General features: G+C 30.5%; 2 long non-coding RNA genes across 2 annotated transcripts; both read left to right on the top strand.

The window, feature by feature from the left end:
- Positions 1–2,389: 2,389 nt before the first annotated feature.
- On the top strand, positions 2,390–3,172 carry LOC146994478 (uncharacterized). Its single transcript, XR_015043877.1, has 2 exons — positions 2,390–2,675; positions 2,775–3,172. It is a non-coding gene; the product is annotated as an uncharacterized LOC146994478 (long non-coding RNA).
- A 7,808-nt stretch (positions 3,173–10,980) lies between these two features.
- On the top strand, positions 10,981–16,976 carry LOC146994477 (uncharacterized). The gene is made up of 4 exons (XR_015043777.1): positions 10,981–11,104; positions 12,176–12,285; positions 14,449–14,491; positions 16,630–16,976. It is a non-coding gene; the product is annotated as an uncharacterized LOC146994477 (long non-coding RNA).
- Positions 16,977–18,776: the final 1,800 nt, after the last annotated feature.

Raw genomic sequence — 18,776 nt, 5'->3', positions numbered from 1 at the left:
GGATGGAACTCATTTTTAAGTACAGCTGGAGGCCATGCTTCTTTTGGAAAAACTCATGGAAACATCAGAGTTCAACCAACATCTCTTGCGCGTCGAAGACACCTAACAAGAGGAAGTAAAAGAATGCCTGCAGGCCATCCACCAGGTCACGAAATTAAAAAAAGAATGAAAAGGAAGAGAGATTTAGCATTGAAGATAAAGAGAAATCAAAGAAATGCTATTTCTCACAATTCTTAATCAATTTCATATTTCTTTTTTTCTGTTTTATTATAAAGTCATGTATATTTTAATTCTTTGTATTTTTATTGTATTTTATTTGATTATAGTTTGTGATGTTTATTAATTATACGTTTTGCATCTGTATATTGTATCTGCATACATGTTTGTATATACTGTACATGAATTTAATAAACCATTGTTACTACTAAGTAGTTCTCTGTTGTAAAAATCTGAACATTCAAGTAACATATATCACTAACAGTTCTACTTTCTAAATGCTTGAGGAATCTTCTCCAACTCCAAATATTATTAGAGTTTAACGTATGGTCTGATTATTGATTTGAAGACATAATGCAATCAACTCAATTGCATACTTTTAAATTTTCCTACATTTAATGAAGGAAACATATTTTAAAATTTAATTATTTAAATCATTATGTATAATAAATATTTATATTTTAAACAAATGAATGAATGAACATAGAAGGAAAATCTGCCTGTTAAAAAAATTAAGCTTTAAATGCAATTATTTATAAAATTGATGATATAACTAGTTCAAGTATAAAAAGAAAAAAGTAACATTTTAAAGAGCTTTTTTATAACTCTGTAGTACTTAAAATATCACTAAAACAGTGAGTTTATGCAGAAATTTAAAATAGTCTTAATTATGCCCATTTCATCTTCAGCTTTTCTAATTTTCTTAAAATGTTACTGATGATTTGCAAAGTTAAGACCACAAATTTTTGCTTTTCTATGCTGCAGCTGCTAATATCATAGCATGGAGTAGATTTCATCATGTGGAATACAGAATTAAGACATGAGAATATTATTTTTTGGTCATTGTTTATTAACAGACTGTCATTCAAAATATTCATATTATACAATCTATTCATTTTAAGGCATGTAACTGAAGTATTTAAAAACTAGTTTAATCGATACCTTATCATCCGAACATCATTATATAGAATGGGATTCAAAACTCAGGTTTCCTCTATTGATTACATCATCATCAATAATAGCATAAATCCCCCAAAAAATATTGCTAATGTACAGATAATCATTGAAGGGAGGGAAAGATTTCTGATTTTGCATGAAATAATTGTCAAACCAAAATGAAACACAAGCAAATGCAATAAGTACAAATAAATTTCTGTAATGCTGCAATTGTAAACATTAGTCAATAAGACATGCTTCACAAACATGCTTGTGTAAAGGTTGCTTTTGCTTTCCCTTAGTCACCAATATTTCGTCCCATGCCAACAGTACACCATTCAGCATGCACATTGATCAACACAACGTTATTACGCCTCCGGGATTCGAACCCGGGCCCATTGGTGCCATCTGGGTGACAGTGTTTGCTTTTAATAATTATCTTTTATTATTTGTAGGACCCAAAGTCCTACACATAATAATACCAGAAATTGTGACTGTCTCATATTATCCAACATGAGACCCATGTTCACTTCTCATATATTTTAAGTTTACACTTTTCTTTTATAGATGAGAGACACCATATATCAAAAGAATTTATGGCATAAATCAAAAGTAACGAAATGAATTTAACTAAGTAAATTTTAGTTAGCCCAAAGGCTACGCTGACAGAAAATGTACAAATTATCTCAGACTTAAAATTGGCGTGACAAGCTAATGGCGAGAAAAATGCAATGCTGCAGATAACCTGCTCCCAAGGGAACCAACTAGTGATGTGGTCTTCAAGTAGATTTTTTGTTCTGATTCTACCATCTAAAACCTCTTCCTTTAAATACTACTGCTTTCTACCTCATTCGAATACACTCGAAATTAGCATTCTGGCAGGAAAATGGAAAGCGAGAAAGAAAAGCTTATTAACAATAAAATAACTGGTTAATAAAAATAAATGAATCTCTTCAAGAAATCATATGATTTCTTTTGGACTTAAATTTTTTGTAAACATTTTTAATTCTTTGTGATTTATGTTGAATTTTTGTTTCAGATGGGGCATGAACGTCAACAAAGCGCAACTGACCTACGTACATACGCTGCCAGACTTTAAAAAGATGTTGGCGGATCCTACTAAAAAAGTAAGTTTCCTTACCGATTTTATCCATCTATAAGCTTAGTGTGTTTCAAACTGTTAACTTATAACTATTTTGAACTGTTACCTCATGACTCTTCTATTTTTCAGATCAAAGATGTCTTTCTGCCCACGCCTGAGGTGGCTGCCATTTCCTGGGAATCTTCAAAGGAGTTTGTGCCGCAGGATGCCTCGGCCAACATTTTCCTAGCGACCTTCACAACAGCTTGGGCTCGTCTCAAGCTGTATAGTGAAATGGAGAAGCTGGGTCGAAATGCCCTGTATCACAACACAGATTTCATCATCTATGCCTCGAATGGTTGCAACGATCCCCCCTTAGGAAACTTCTTAGGAGAATTTACCGACGAACTGGATGGAGATGTTATCAAAACCTTCGTGTCAGGTAAACACCTTTAAAAAGTTCCTTATTTAATATGTACCAAAAATGTTTAATGTTTTTTCTATTATCTCTTTTTTTTCTCATGATGTTTTATTTTTTCAGGAGGACCGAAAAACTACGCATACCAGACGGCCACTGGGAAAACTTGCTGGAAAGTCAGATGATTTTCATTGAACTTCCGGAATTCCCAGTTGCTGAATTTTGAAGCCATTAAAAGTCTGGTCTGCAGCCTCGACCGAAGTGAGATCATCTCTCTCCACAACCCCTGCAAAATCACCCGAGAACCAAAAAGAAGAAAGGTAGTGAATAAACCGGAAACAAAACTGTACAGAATTGTGTTGGATAAAAGGGTGATGCAACAGGACTTGACCACCTTACCATTTGGCTTTTGAAAATAACTTTTGTAAAAATGTATGGTATGTACAAAAAATGTTTGTATGTAAAAAGATGTTATGCACAGTATTTGCGTGTAAAAACTTATTTAGATAAAAAATAAACAGAAGTTTGAAAATTATGGTGTTTTTCTTTTTTTCAAAGAATGGCATGAAAGGTAAGTTTTTTTTAATATTTTTTTTTAGAAAATAATGGTTATGATTATGTATATACTAGTTTAATCAGAAAAAAAAAATGATTTTATATGTTAGCTTAATTAGAAAGAAAAACATAACACAAATAATCAGAAATTAACTTTTATTCATATCTCAAAGTATTACACATGTCATTACAATTTTAGCCGCAGCTGCGAAGAGGATTTTCTTTTAGGTCTAGCATACATAGTTTTTACATTCATTAAATGTTTGTTTTTGACAAAGTCTTGAGGAAAGTTGTTAGCATTCAGTACATTTTTAAACTGTTCAAAGGCAAAAGGTTTTTGAGTTCTATTTCTCAACAGAAAGTTTATCAACTGAACAATGTCACAGCCAGAAAACACATGATCATCCAGAATGAGTTCTTTATTCTGTGTCCAGGAAATCTGATGCTCTTTTAGAAAATCTATTATTTTCTGTGCCGTTCTTTTCTGCTTCACAGGAACTGTTTGCATAATTTCTTTTACTATATCTTTCTCAGAAAGTTGTTCAGGCGGTTGTTCTTCAAAAGCGTTCACATGAGGAAATGTAACATACTTTTTCAGAACCTGGATGTACAATTTGGATTTTTCTTCATCGTCCATTTTCTTTTTTAAGATGTTTTGAATTTGGGTATCTAAATCACTCAAATGTTCATCTTCAAACTGGTGCATACGATCCAGCGGTACCAAGGCAAATTTCTTACTGTGTTCCATGGACAAGATAGGATAAGACACTGACTGCTGCAGGAATCAGGAAAGATAGAAAACCGTCACCTTTTTGAACCAAAATACGTCTTTTCTTAAAAAGAGGTACTTTTTTGTCCGCTAGTTTTCTTAAAGTTCTTTTAAAAGGGGCGAGTCGATTTTTGACCCGTTTGGTGATGGGTACGTTTCCTTTTAGAAGATTTAAAACACACTCACAAACTGATTCAATGAGATGATTCGGACACTTTTTCAGTACAGCTGCTTTTATTCGACTTTTTCCTAATAGTTTTAGATAATCCACATCCTTCAGATGACACATGCTGATGACAAATGAGCTCTTTTTCTTGCACACTTTCTTTTATATAGGTAGCAAATGCAACCGCTTTGGTTAAAGCACAGCAATTAAATCCTTTTGCATGAATCAAACATGTTAAAGAACTTTTCTTTTTAAAATTCTCTACGGATAACAACCTTTAGCATTTTCTCATCCGGCAGCATATGATCCGGCAGGGAAAAAGATCTCCCCTATCTGTGTTCTATGCAAAGGCTCTTACGCAGCCTGTGATTTAAAATGCCCCGAACACCCTAACAACAAACAAGCCGCAAGAGTTACTAAGGAACACTCAACTATAATACCCAGCGCCATGATCAAAACTCAAAATACTACCACCACAGCGAACCAATCAAATACCAGGAAACCCACAACTGAAAGCCAATCTTACGCAAGCATCACAGCTAACATCAGAGAAAAGGATAATATGAAAACCCAGAAAAACCCGGAAAATAATACAATAAATAAAGACGAATCATTCGAAGATTTTTTAAACTTCATCCAAGAGCTTTACCAAATTTACATTAAATTCAGGAATGTTAAGGAAAGTCAATCCAAATTAAAACTGGCCATGGAGGCTATACGGGTATTTGAAAACCACAACTATGAGTAATATCTCCAATAATATTAATCACAATAACCAGCACATCAATTATGCAACATTCACAGCATTCAATAGCAATGGAATTAAAAGGCAACTCACAGAAGTTAAAGATTACCTTCACAAAAATAGCATAGATGTCCTTATGATCTCAGAAACTCACCTTCAACCTACAGTCAAATTTAAAATCCCTAACTATGATATCTTTCGCACAGATCGGACCCACAACAGAGGTGGAGGAACCCTCATCGCCACTAAACGTTATTTAAATTGCTACCCCTTCAATTTGCCTCAACTCTCCAGCATGGAAGCTACTGCTTGCATCCTAAATAGCAAGAATACCGAATTTCTCTTAATTTCCGCATACAAACCTCCTAATAATTACATCAGCACTAACGATCTGGATATCATCTTCAACCTCGGATACCCTACTATAATAGCAGGAGATTTAAACTGCAAGCACCAGAACTGGAACTCAAAAACCAATAATAATAATGGCATCATTTTAAACAACTATATTCTAAATAGCAACGCTGAAATTTACGCCCCAGAAGACCCTACTTATATTCCCACTACACTTTTCGGTCAACCAGACGTTCTAGATGTCGTTCATCACTCATAATATCCAGCAAACTCCAAATATTCAAGTCGCAAACTGCCTCTCCTCAGATCATCTTCCTATGGAATTTACTTTATATGGGCTTAGGCATGGCCTCCCACCCCTAAAGACCAAAATTAATTGGAATAATTTCACCTACCTTCTCAACCAACACATCCAAGCCACTACCAGCCTAGGTTCTGGCCCAGAAATCGACGCGGCAATAGAACTACTCAACAAACGTATCAATCAAGCCATTAATCACTCTAACTCTGTTAACAAAGAAACCCCTGCAACATTACCTCCATATAGTCTAAGAAAAATCACAGAGAAAAACCACCTCAGAAAAATAGCGCAAAGAACACAGGACCATAGGGACAAAAGAAACTTCAACAGAGCTCAGAAAGAACTTAGAAAATTGCTCAAAAATTATAACGACAAAGCATGGAATGACTTCGTATCCAGCCTCAATAATAGAGATAAGAGATCACTCAGTTTGGAAAATTGCAAAAGCTTTACAAAACAAAAATTATACAATAGGTCCTATCAAAAGGAATAACACTACTATCTCCAAACCCGAGGAACTAGCGGAAATTTTTGCCGAAGACTTTCAAACGCAATTCTCAAACAACTCATATCCCCGCAGTAATGACAGTAATGTCATTAATCATGTAAATCAATTCATCTCCAATAACTGCAATAGCCCAAATTTTCCTACCAACCCAAGTGAAATACGCAAAATCATAAAAAGCCTCAACATCAAGAAAGCAGCAGGACATGACCAAATCAGCAACAAAGCCATCAAAAATCTCCCTAAAAAAGCTATCATCCTCTTATGTAACATCTATAATGCTTGCCCTTAGGAAAAATCACTTCCCGAGATGTTGGAAACATGCCATAATCTTCATCCTAAAGAAACCCGGAAAAGATCCTTCAAACACGTCTAACTATAGACCCATATCTCTCCTCCCATCCATAGGCAAAATTTTCGAACGCATCATCACAAATAGAATTAAAGATCATCTTAACAATAACAATATCATTAAAAACCATCAATTTGGATTCCGTACTGGCTACTCTACTGTGCATCAAATCACCAGGCTAGTGGAATATATCGGCGAAAGTTTCATTAAAAAGGAAACCGTAGCCGGTATATTCCTCGACATTGAAAAGGCATTTGATAAAGTCTGGCTGAACGGCCTCATTATCAAATTAATTAATTATCAGTTCCCACCCAGCCTCATAGTTCTCATCTCAAATTTCCTCAATACCAGATCATACCAAGTCAAAGTCAAAAATTCTTTATCATCCCCTCATTATCCCACTGCGGGCTTAGCACAAGGATCTATAATTTCACCTACCCTTTTCAACATCTACATCAACGATATTCCTACAGATCCAAGTATCCAAATCTCCAGCTACGCTGATGACACTGCTATATTAAGCAAATCTATAACTCCCAAAAAAGCGAAAAATAATCTTCAAAAGCACCTCAACATAGTCACGCAATGGTTTAAAGCCTGGAAAATTAAAATTAACGAAAGCAAATCTACTCTCATCTATTTCAGAAAAAACAGCCTCAGACGACAACTAGAAAATATTACAATCAATAACCAAATCATCCCACAGGCAAAAGAAGTCAAATATTTAGGAGTTTTCCTAGACAATAAGCTCACCTTCAGGAAGCATATGCTATATACACGGAATCAGGCCTATAAGGCATTCAATGCAATAATAGCACTCACAGGTAGAAACTCCCAACTTAGTCTCAACACTAAAAGAACCATCTATATACAAGCAATTCGTCCTACTTTATTATATGCTTCACCAGCATGGGCAGCCACTGCTAAATCAAATACAGAAATCCTACCCAAGCAGCACGTCTCCAAAAATATACGTATAATTTTGGTGAAATAAGGGTATGGTATTTTTTGCACGTTACTTTTACGAAATTTATACGAATGAAAAAGGCTGAAGTTACTGTTAACTCTTGATCGTTATTTTCCACACGTTATTTTTACGAAAATTATACGAATCCGAATGTACTGATAAAACTACCGCCATGATGGTATATTTTATTCGTCACTTTTACGCATATTATACGAATCCGAATGTTCTGAAAGAAACTACTGCCTTTATGGTATATTTCATTCGCCACTTTTACGGATATTATACGAAGTCTAAAAAGATTGAAAATGAAGTTTATTAATTCAAAATATTTAGTGTATTTCTGGCATTTCACTTTGTTTTCCTTGTCCACGAACATGAAAAAGGGGCATTCATATATGAGGCTAAAATTTTTCTATAAATTTTAACATGTGAGCTAAATCTTTACGTGCATTTTTACAAAAAATTATATTTTCTTAATTCAAACATCTTCAAAACAACTTATTTATTTTCTTATATCAAATTTTTTATTTTTATTCATATCAACACTTACATTAATTTACACAATTTAATTTCTTTTATGAAAATCCTATTACCCATTTAACTGGAATAAGCTGTATATTAAATTTGTGTACTTACTGAGTTTGGTATAATACTCGCCTTATTTTATTTAGCAAATGTGGGCAATTAAATTGGAATAAGACTAGCAAATCTTTCATGTCGAGGAATATAATAATAAATACAGCAGAAGATGCTCGAAAACGTTTAACTTCTTGAACAATAGTTTAATGTAGACCAAAGGATCATTAATTATAATCAAAGATATACTAATATTTTTATTTAATAATAATAATAATAACTCTACGAAATTGCAAGCTGAATCCTGATATTTTACATATATTTCAGTTCCTTTAATCTTTGTTATAAAAATCATATGAGGCTAATTTTTTTAAATTTTGTTTAATGTACGGAAAAAATGATATAGCGATTTTAATAATTTTTATATGAGGAAAAAATTAATAAATAATGTAAATAAATAATTATATTATATTTTATATTTTTCCTGAAACAGTTAAAGACATTCTTAATATGGAGATCTACAGAATAAGTACAAGAGTTCAGTTAAATGAACTCAAAATTTGCATAGTTAATTTTACGCTATAAAAATTAACCGGATTTACGATTATACACTGAGCATGCGCATATACAGACATTTCTATTTTTCGTAGAAAAATTTAATTATTACCTTAATACAGAGATGCTGTGAATATAAATTTATATAATGCGAAAGTAAGTTTATTTCATATGCTAATTTAGAGGCTTTCTTAATATGTTTAATTATAAAGAAAAAAAAAGCGTTGCAATTCTTGTTCACTGACCAATGGCAAAGCAGACACTTTCTACTTCCGGTTGTGGCGGGATATTTGTGAAGTCAGCACTCCAGGGGGGGGGCCCAAGAGCGATGCGCAGTGCAGGGAGAAAGTTATGCCACATACGCATGACGTCATGTGGGTGACATCGTTAGTTCTTGGCGTTTGTTTACTTTTGTTGCATCAACAGTTTGATTTGATTTGTGTTGTTAATTTGCTATTATACCTAGGCGGAAGTGGCAAATTCTGCTATAGCGTTGTGTCAGAATTATACACGTTAATACGTTTTTTGGCGGAAAACACTCTTTACAACCAGATAAAATAACTATTTTTTAATGAATTTATGTAGTTTTCATACATAACTGTGATGTAATTTTACATTTATTTTTCATTTTACTGCTATTTTACATTTAAATTCAAAAATTTCTCATTTTAAATCATTTTTTTTATCATAATCTTCATTTTGTGTATGAGACTTACATCGTAGTGAGATATTTAAACTCATGTCATGTTTACCAATACTGAGTACCTGAATGATTAGTTAATAAATTCGCGTATCCAACTTCATTCACATGTTTTGGTTACTTTCTTTACATCCCAAACGGAATTCTATGTATTGAAGCAGCGTCTGGGTTAAGCTTTGCGAACTAAGTAAACTGATACATGCATCACCGTGAGGAAAGAACAATTTCTCGACCTCGCTATGATGCAAACATCGAATGAGTGAGTGACATATTTCTTTCAGTGTTATTTAACTGATGCATACAGGTATGTGTGATGTAATTTAATTGATATAACTTACACATGCTTGAACCTGAAGGAAAACAAATCTGTGTATAATGCTAGAATAAAAATAGCGAAAGAGTAAGTAAGATATTCTGTTCAGTGTTATTTAACTGCTGCATAAGTTTTAATTTTAATTCCATATAACTTGTTTTTAATTATAAGAGAAAGAAAAATAATTCAATATTGAACACATATTTCGAGTATAACAAAAGTATTTTAAGAAACAACCTTATAAAAATACATTAGTAATTAAAAATATTTAATTTGTGTACAGTCTGAATTTAAATTAAGATGTGGTGGTGTATTTAATTATGGCAAAGCACACTAGGGCTATCTGCGTAATAGGTATTATGCCTTTGTGGAGGACTTTCTCAGGGAAACTGGCTCGTATACACGTTACACATGAGGCAAACCACGAAAACGCCCATGCAGCCAGCCCATTCGCGGGATTCGGACCGAACTACCAGTGTTCAGCGACTTTACCGCTCGGCCGCTGGTGGGCCGAAACTAAGATGTAGGGCAAGTTTATTATTATTATTATTGTGCGTATATGTGTAAGAAAATGTATTTTTATTGTTCCATTTTTAATGTATGGAAGGAAGAATAGGATGCCAATATCGAAGATTATTTACTAAAGCAAATAATCACGTCAGGATAAATGTTATATAGAAATCTTGGGAGTGTAAAGGATTATAAGAGTACTTTTAGATTATACTGAAAATATATGCACTTCTGCTAAAATCTGAAGTGAATCAGTATGAAGTGACTTTTCACTTTAAAAAGAATGTGATAAGTATACTATTTAAAAGTATAATGACGGATATTAAGAAATTTGTAGAATTTTATGGTATTTAAATATGAATTTGTTAAGTCAAATCTTTTTATGTATATTTTTGCTTGAGATATGTAATTTGAACTGAAAATCACGATCATATATTTCTCATGGAATGTCAAAGTTCATTTGTATTAAAAAAAAGTGCATGAGCAATGAAAATAAACAGAATAATACTTTTTGATTATGTTTTTACGTCTCAGCACTTATGCCATCATGTGTTCTGTTCAACAAGATTAATTTAGTGCAAACAATACTACGAAAAAATATTCAAAAATACCTTGTTTTGCAATATTTATTTCCCTTAATTAACTTAAATATCGTTTTTAATTTTCTAATGCTTTCCTTTACGAAAAGAATTTAATGTTTACAATTATTTTCAGCATTCGTACGAATTCTGTGCATAAAATAAACATTTTCTTTAACAAAATACTTAATCGGAAAGTATATACCCGGTATTTCCGGTGTATCTACCACATATAAAATGATCATTTTGCTTTAGTTTACATTTTTTCCATTACCAAAATCATGCAGCAGACGCGTCGGCCGATGCGTCTTGTCTCCCGGGTGACGTCACTACCAGCAACCAATGGCACGCTTTTTCCGTTCCTGGCCTAACCTTAGTATATTAAAGAACCTTGTCAGCACTCAGCAATGGCGGTCGAAAAGAATGGTAAAGTCGCAAAGAATACTGTTTGTTCGTGGATTGGCGTTTGTGACAGAATCCATCGAAGTTACTAATTATTTGAAGAAAGTAAGTGAATATTTTCAGTGTTTAATACTCGTACCTTTTTCACCTATATAAAATTTTATAAATAGCGTCTGTGTAGGAAATGTGATTTTCCATGTGTTGTTCTTTTGTGTATGTGCCTAATGATTCATTTTCAGGATTTGGTACTGTTAAATTTTGCACTAGTCTGTTTCTTACTGTTTGTGTCACTACTTTTTGTATGTGTCTCACCTTTTTATAGTTATATTATTTTTACTCAAACGTTTTAATATTTATCTTAAAGCATACTGTAATTAAGCAGGAAATAGCTTTTAATGGAAAAAAGAAAGGCAATATCAACATGACTAATTGTTCAGAAATCTGTTATGGAAATGTTATCTACCTTATGCCAAAAAATAAAGCATGTAACTTTCTTTTATTTATGAAATTCAAAATTTTTTATTTGCTTAGTGTTTTCCCTAAAAATAATTTAATTTCTTATTTTTGAATTTAGTTTTATAAATTTGCTTTAATATATAATCTTTAACTCAAAGATATTGTGCTATTAAAAAAGGAAACTTTATGCTATAGAAACACAGGTACTTTGTTCCAAATCTGTGTTCATTTTTTTATATATATATACTGAATTTTTATGCACTAGTAATTACTGAAATATATCCTTTCATGAATAATAAGTAAGTCCTAAGTCCTTTCATGAATGCATTTCTTTTTTGTTTGTTTGATTTTGTTGTTTTAAAAGATCTGCCATAGTTAAAGAAAGAAAATAAAGTAAGAATGCTTTACTTTCAGTTTTGAATAAATTTATTACTATTTACTGCAGCTTCAAATTTCTCTAAACATAATTTTCGAAGTCAAAACTTGATAGTTATGTTGATTATTAGACTTGCATGAAAAAATTTATTGAAAAATTGGTATTTGATCTAAAATACCTTAAATTATTTGAATGATATTTTACAAAATCATGTATTTTGATATAACTAGATAGTTAAAAAAATTTAAATTGTAAATGTGCAGAAATGCTTATATAAAACCAAGAAATTGTTTATATTTTCGTTGCTTTTTCCCTTGTAAATTAATTATCTATATATATTACAGTCTGGGGAGTCAGCACCCTGCTGAATTGTAGTAAACGAGACGTCCAATCTACTAGACCATCAAAGATGCAGATTTGGATTTTCTAGTTCATAGTTGTTGAAATTGTAATGGTATGTTTGTTTAAATTAGTACTGTTTATGAATGTGATAAAAATAAATTCTGATAAGATAAGAAATGATTTATTTTCTATTAATTATGAACTGTAAATAATGTAACAAATTTTCTTCATAGTATATTTACTAAACATTTTCTTTTTTTTTTTTTTTTTTATAAAAGGGAGGTAGTCTTATTTATACAGTTCTTGCAGAGATACCAAGAAATAAAACATTTCAGGAATTTTCACTCAGTATATCTTGATGTGTGAAATCGTGTTGTTCAATGCCATATTACATTTTCACAGGAAAGTAATTTTATTGATCTAACATCTGCATAAATCAAACTTTTTTAAGAATGATTACAGTTTCTAAGCTAACTTAAAATTTTCAGATTTAGAAAATGTATGTTTAATTTAGCATTAGTTTTCCATGGAATAGAAAAGGTTTTCTAAATGTTCAGTTGTTAGAGGGAAATAATATAAATGAGATTGTCCTGATACAGTTTCAGCTAGAAATGAAATTGAATTTTCGGATAGTGAAGATTTCATTTAAGAATTCTAATAAAACTGATTAATGTAAATCCTCTGCATTTAAAAATTCTAATAAAACTGATTAATGTAAATCCTCTGCATTTAAAAATTCTAATAAAACTGATTAATGTAAATCCTCTGCATTTAAGAATTCTAATAAAACTGATTAATGTAAATCCTATGATTCATGTAGGCATTCTTCTGTTATCAGGACCAGATTCAGAAATGTGTGTTTATATGCATGCATTTTTAAATGTAGGTGTTCGTGTGTGCATGTGTATATTCTTTATGTATGTATGTGTATATGCGCATACATGCACATACACATGCTTACATATCTACAGTGGAACCCCGAGATACGAGTTTAATTCGTTCCAGCATTCAACTGGTATAGCGAATTTCTCGTATCTAGAAACAAGCTTCCCCATTGAAAATAATGGAAATTCAGTTAACCTGTTCCACACCCCAAAAAATATCAATTTTTATATCATTATTTTAATATCAAGTCAATTTTTCCTAATAAATAACACTGGTAAATAATATAACAATAGTTTAACTTTGTTACCAACATTTTAACTCATTCTCATTAATCCACACCAACAACAGCTTCTCAACATATAGGAGTACTTTTATGGTGCTTGGAAGCAACGATAATTCCTTTGGCTACATCAGGTTTCTTAATTTCTTCCTGCTTCTTCAGAATAGTATAGATTTTCGATATTGAAAGGCCGCAAGTCTTCGCCAATTCCGTCACCATGCTTATGTTTATCTACGATTTCTTTCTTGATATCGACGGCCATGGCCTTCTTATTTTTCTTTGCAGCACTATCTGAGGCAACAATTTTCTTGCGAGGCATCTTGAAATAATTATTTTCATGTTAAATGTCAAAACAATTAACTTGCAAGTGCACAAACATGTATATAAAAGAACACTGAGTGATCTGACGAGGGGATTCCCCGAGTTGAGCCGGATAGGGAAATGGCGCCACCCGTACCAACAGCCTGGCTCATTGCTCGTTACTCAAATTAATCTCATATTTTGCTCATACTTTCCTCGTATCTCGAGGTTTCATTGTACATTTCTGAATCCCATCCTAATAACGGAGGAGTACCTTTGCCAGTATTGCAACAGAGCTAGAATGAATTATTGTGTTAAATATGTGGAAATTGCATGCTTAAAGTACTGTTATTTTCTAAAAATATTCTGTATGTCTATTTTTTACAAGAAGAAAAAATAGCTAAAAGCTGTTAATTTACTCGGATTTATTAGTCCAAAGGGGCTTTGTCCCTAAAGAACTATTGTTTTTGTTTTGCATTGGTTCACTATAAATATCTGTTTCACTTTTCAAACTGTTCCTACCAAATGTTAAGAGTCCCTAGTGTGGGATTAATACTCTCTATCTTAGTGCCCTCTATAACCTGTATAACCTACAAGGATTGCCAGTTTAGGCGAGATATCTAGGTAGTCATCATAATACGTACCTTATTTTTTATTATTTTTAAATTAAATTGAAAGTAATAAACTAGTTTTCAAGAATGGAGTTAAACTAGATTTGCATTCAACTCTGGTTTATTGTATTAATGATGTTTTGCTGTAACAAATATGAATTTTTTGTTTAAGTATAATAATTTAAAATGTTTTTTCTAGAGAATGAAGTACTGCCACTAAGGTAAAGGTGCTAACTTGCAAGGTAATTTTCTATTCTACATTAACTCAATCTTTATGTCCTGTTACAGATATATTGGCAGAAATAATGAAAACCTGACATTCAAAAAGAAAAATAATAATGTTGAATGTTGTATATTAGATGGTTAACTGAGGTTTGGCAACTCATTAATAATCTTACACATATTGAGTACGAATAACTTTGACTATTACCGGTATTTTCAATAGTATAAAATTAGGCAAGAAAGCAGTTTTAGCTTAGCACCGATTTTAAATACAACTCTCTTACCAATATTGGTTTGACAAAGGTAAAATATAATTGAATTTAATAAGTTGGAAATACTGTCTGTCTTTCCATGAGTTAAAAAATAATTTCAAATAAAATTTCTTTTTTTCAGTTTTTCATGTTATTTGTTTAATGTTATTGTAATCTGATTTATCATATTTAGTCACATATTCCATCCCTCTTTGCACTATAGTATATAATTCAAAGGACTTATCAGTTTCAGCAATATTTTTTTTACCAGTATACATTTTTACCATAACTCTGTTTCTAAATCATATCCTGAAAAATTAAGGAGTAAAGTACACAAAGAAGGAAAATATGCAAGTAAATAATGGCATTTAGTGTTGTGTATGTGTCTAATATTTGTACTAGATTGTAAAAGTTATATAATTCTATTAGCTTTTTTAAATTATTCTTTTTGAAATTCAGGTGCTTCTTTGCACCCAAATGGTTAAAGCCCTAGTGTGACTTTGGTACTTTGATCTAACTTCTATTCCTAATAAATAATCCAGCTGCATACAGTTTACTCAATTTCTGCTATGTGTAAGGTAAACAATATTAGCTTTTTTTAAATATATCTTTTACAACTATTCCATCAGCTAGATTTCTTTCATATTTTGCCTTAATTGAGTCATCCTGCTAATTAAGAATTTATTAAAGTTAATACGTTAAGTTTTTGTGTGTATAATTCATTTTAAGTATGTGCAAGCAAATGCATACATTAACAGTTACGTAGAATTATGTTTTGGGTATCAAATTCAGAAAATTTGGGGCTGTTTTTAGAAGATTTATTAATGATTTATACTATATTAATATTGGTAAAAAAATTCTGTGGCTTTTATATGAGAGTATATATTTTAAAATAGCTGCATGATATGGTAGAGGTAAAAAGCTTCATGTGGATCATAAATTAATATTATGTGGCAATTTTTCATTTATTTAATAAAGAAAATAATTCAAGCCACAATTAAAATTTTTTCACTGGATTATTTGCATACAAAGTTTGCAGCAAATATTTCCTGCAACAGAAGTGACAATTTTTATTTTGCCAAGACAGGAAATTTAGTTAGTGAAAGCAGTAACCCTATTTTGAGATGTTAAACAGGAAGGCAAATTTTTGAATTTAAATTGATTTTTGAAGGAAGACTTATTTAGTCTTGCTATCATTCTACGTGGCTCTTAACTTTTTTATGGTATTTATAATTTTATTGTTATTCAGCATTCTGTTTGCTTAGAATACACATGAATGTAGAATTGAAATATTTTATATTGCAAACTGAGATGCCATTGTTATCATAATTAAAGATTTTTGCTCTGATTTTGGAGGAATTTACTGATAATACTTTTGATTGTGTATTGGTTTCTGGTTTATTGAAATGTGTAAAATAGCCTGTTAATGCATATACGTATGTTAATGACATGTATATGTTTATGAAGTATTCTGTTATATGTATATAGTGTTGTGATTAGTTTTCTGCTTACTCTTTATTTAAGAAAAAGTTATCTGTAAGAAAGTGAATATTCTTTACTATATGTAGGAGTAAAATTGAAAAGGCTAATGCAATATAATTAATACAAAATTAAGTTTTTTCTCATGTACTTAAATACAAACATAGCCTTTAAAGACTTTCTCAACCTTGCAGTTCTAAACAAATCTTAAGTATTTTTCACTTGAAATTATAGGCATTGTGTAAGGTATATAATTGAAGCTTACTGTGTGATAGTGTGAAATTAAATTTTTAATTACTGAAATGTAAATTTTTAAATATGAAATACTCAGTGCATTTTATATGCATCTTTTAATACTTCAACTATATTTAAAAACTGAAAACCTCTGAAGTGTGAAATTATTACAAATTTTTCTTTTTCTGGTTTAGGAGCTGTTCTCAAAACATTGGGTGACAAAGAATTCACTTTTACAAAAATCGAGCAGGATATTAAAGACAGCGAACTATAGAACAAATATGGCGAAGCTGCATGAAGTCTATGTTGAATTTTATTATTGAAAAAAATATGCTCTTCAGATTTCATGTTAGTTTTTATTGTTTAACAGTAATTGCAGTTTTTGAATACTTGTAAAATAAACCTAATTCTTAAATTAATTTCATGTGTATTTCTTTTGAAAGTATTACAGTTCATAATACTTCAAACAACTTGAAATTTTATACTTGTTAATTTATGTGGGATATGTTCATAATAATTTTATAATTTAAATAACTCATTGTCATCATATGAGCATAATCTAAAATGCACAGCGTTTGACAACAAATTAATAAAAAATTAGCCAACTTCTAATTGCTTTCTTTTGTCCAGTTGCCTCTTTTTAAATCATTTAATACCATAAAGCTATTTGATGAAAAAAATAATTGATATGTCCACATCAACATGCACATTTATAATGATGTTATAGAAAAAGTCACATGAGATAAATATTAAAAAATTCAATATTCCTAAACAAATTAACTTTTTGAAATTTTATCTGGTATATAAGATAAAATAAAGAACATATTTAGGTAATTTTGAATTTGCATAATTTTATGAACTTATTTATGAAATTAACAGTTACCTTGTAAAAGGGAACTTTTTAAAAATACCTCAATAAAGCATTTCTTTTGTAGAGGTGAACTTTTAGTACTGATCTAATATATTTATAAGATTTTAAACTGAAAAAGACAACAATAATAGATTACAATACATTGCAAGATTGACTGATAAATGTAAAATTTTTACATATCATAATTATGTGTGTAATTAAAACAGAAGCTACTCGATTAACTTGCATGCAAATTAATATTTTCTTTAACATGTTTGGGATAAACTGAATTTTAATAAATAAATATGTATATGTGTATTATCTGAAGATATGAATGAAATATTTGTGACATTAAACATTCATCTTCAAGGAAAATAACAAAGTCAGCTTGGTAAACTATTGGAAAAGTTAAGTTTTATACAATTTCCTGGTCTATATTTAACAATTTTAAAATTTAGCACACTCATTCAAATAATCTAAACGTATGATGTTTTCTTTTGTGCTACATTCGTTTACTGAATTTGTTAATTAACTATATTGTACTTTAGATAGAAATTAACGTAGATATTCCTTGTATTTTACGGTATAAAAACGTATATAATTGACCTAAATCTTCCCTATGTTTTCTTTGCATATACGAATGACTTTGGTAAAAATTTAGTCCGATGTCTTCTCCTCTTCACTGTGTAAAGTGCACACTTTTGGTAAAAAATTTGCATAAATCTCCAATTACCTATTTACTGCATTTTTCGTAAAATGTGCTTATTTTAATTTTATTTTTTATATAAATCTATGCAAAAATGTTCTGCATATTATGATTAAAAGATAAAATTAATTTAATATCAAATTTTTACATATCCACTTTTTAGGTATGTACAGCAATATGGAATATATATAACTGGAAAATTTAAATGCAAAAAAATTAATTTCTATTCAAAAATTACATAACACTAAAAGGCTGAAAATCACTTAATATTTCATTTAAAAGTGACTACAATATATGCAATAAATTTTGTAAACCTGAGTTCTATGTTTTAAATCATTTAATGCTATCGTTCATTTACATGGCATAAGAAAATGTCCTTCGGAAAAGCAAATAATTTATTTAAAGTGTTATTTAGTAAACAACTGTTTGCTACAGTTGTTTACTAAATTTAAATTTATGAAATGAATTTAGTAAACAAAAATGCAAATGAACGATAGCATTAATTGATTTAAAACACAGAATTGATGTTTACAAAATTTATTGCATATTTTGTAGTCACTTTGAAATGAAATATTAAAAGTAATTTTCAGCCTTTAAGTGTTACATAATTTTTTAATATAATTTTTTTTTTTTTTTTTTTTTTTTTTTTTTTTTTTTTGCATTTACTAGTGCATTTAAATTTTCCAGTTATATATATTCCATATTGCTGTACATAACTAAAAGGCAGATATGTAAGAATTTGATATAAAAATTATTTTACCTTTTAATCATAGCATACAGAAAGT

This window comes from Stegodyphus dumicola, chromosome 11 (genome assembly GCF_044657685.1).
Source record: "Stegodyphus dumicola isolate Sdum_Otavi_A_Nest chromosome 11, ASM4465768v1".
Taxonomy (NCBI): domain Eukaryota; kingdom Metazoa; phylum Arthropoda; class Arachnida; order Araneae; family Eresidae; genus Stegodyphus; species Stegodyphus dumicola.
This window is presented reverse-complemented; position numbering and strand designations above follow the sequence as displayed.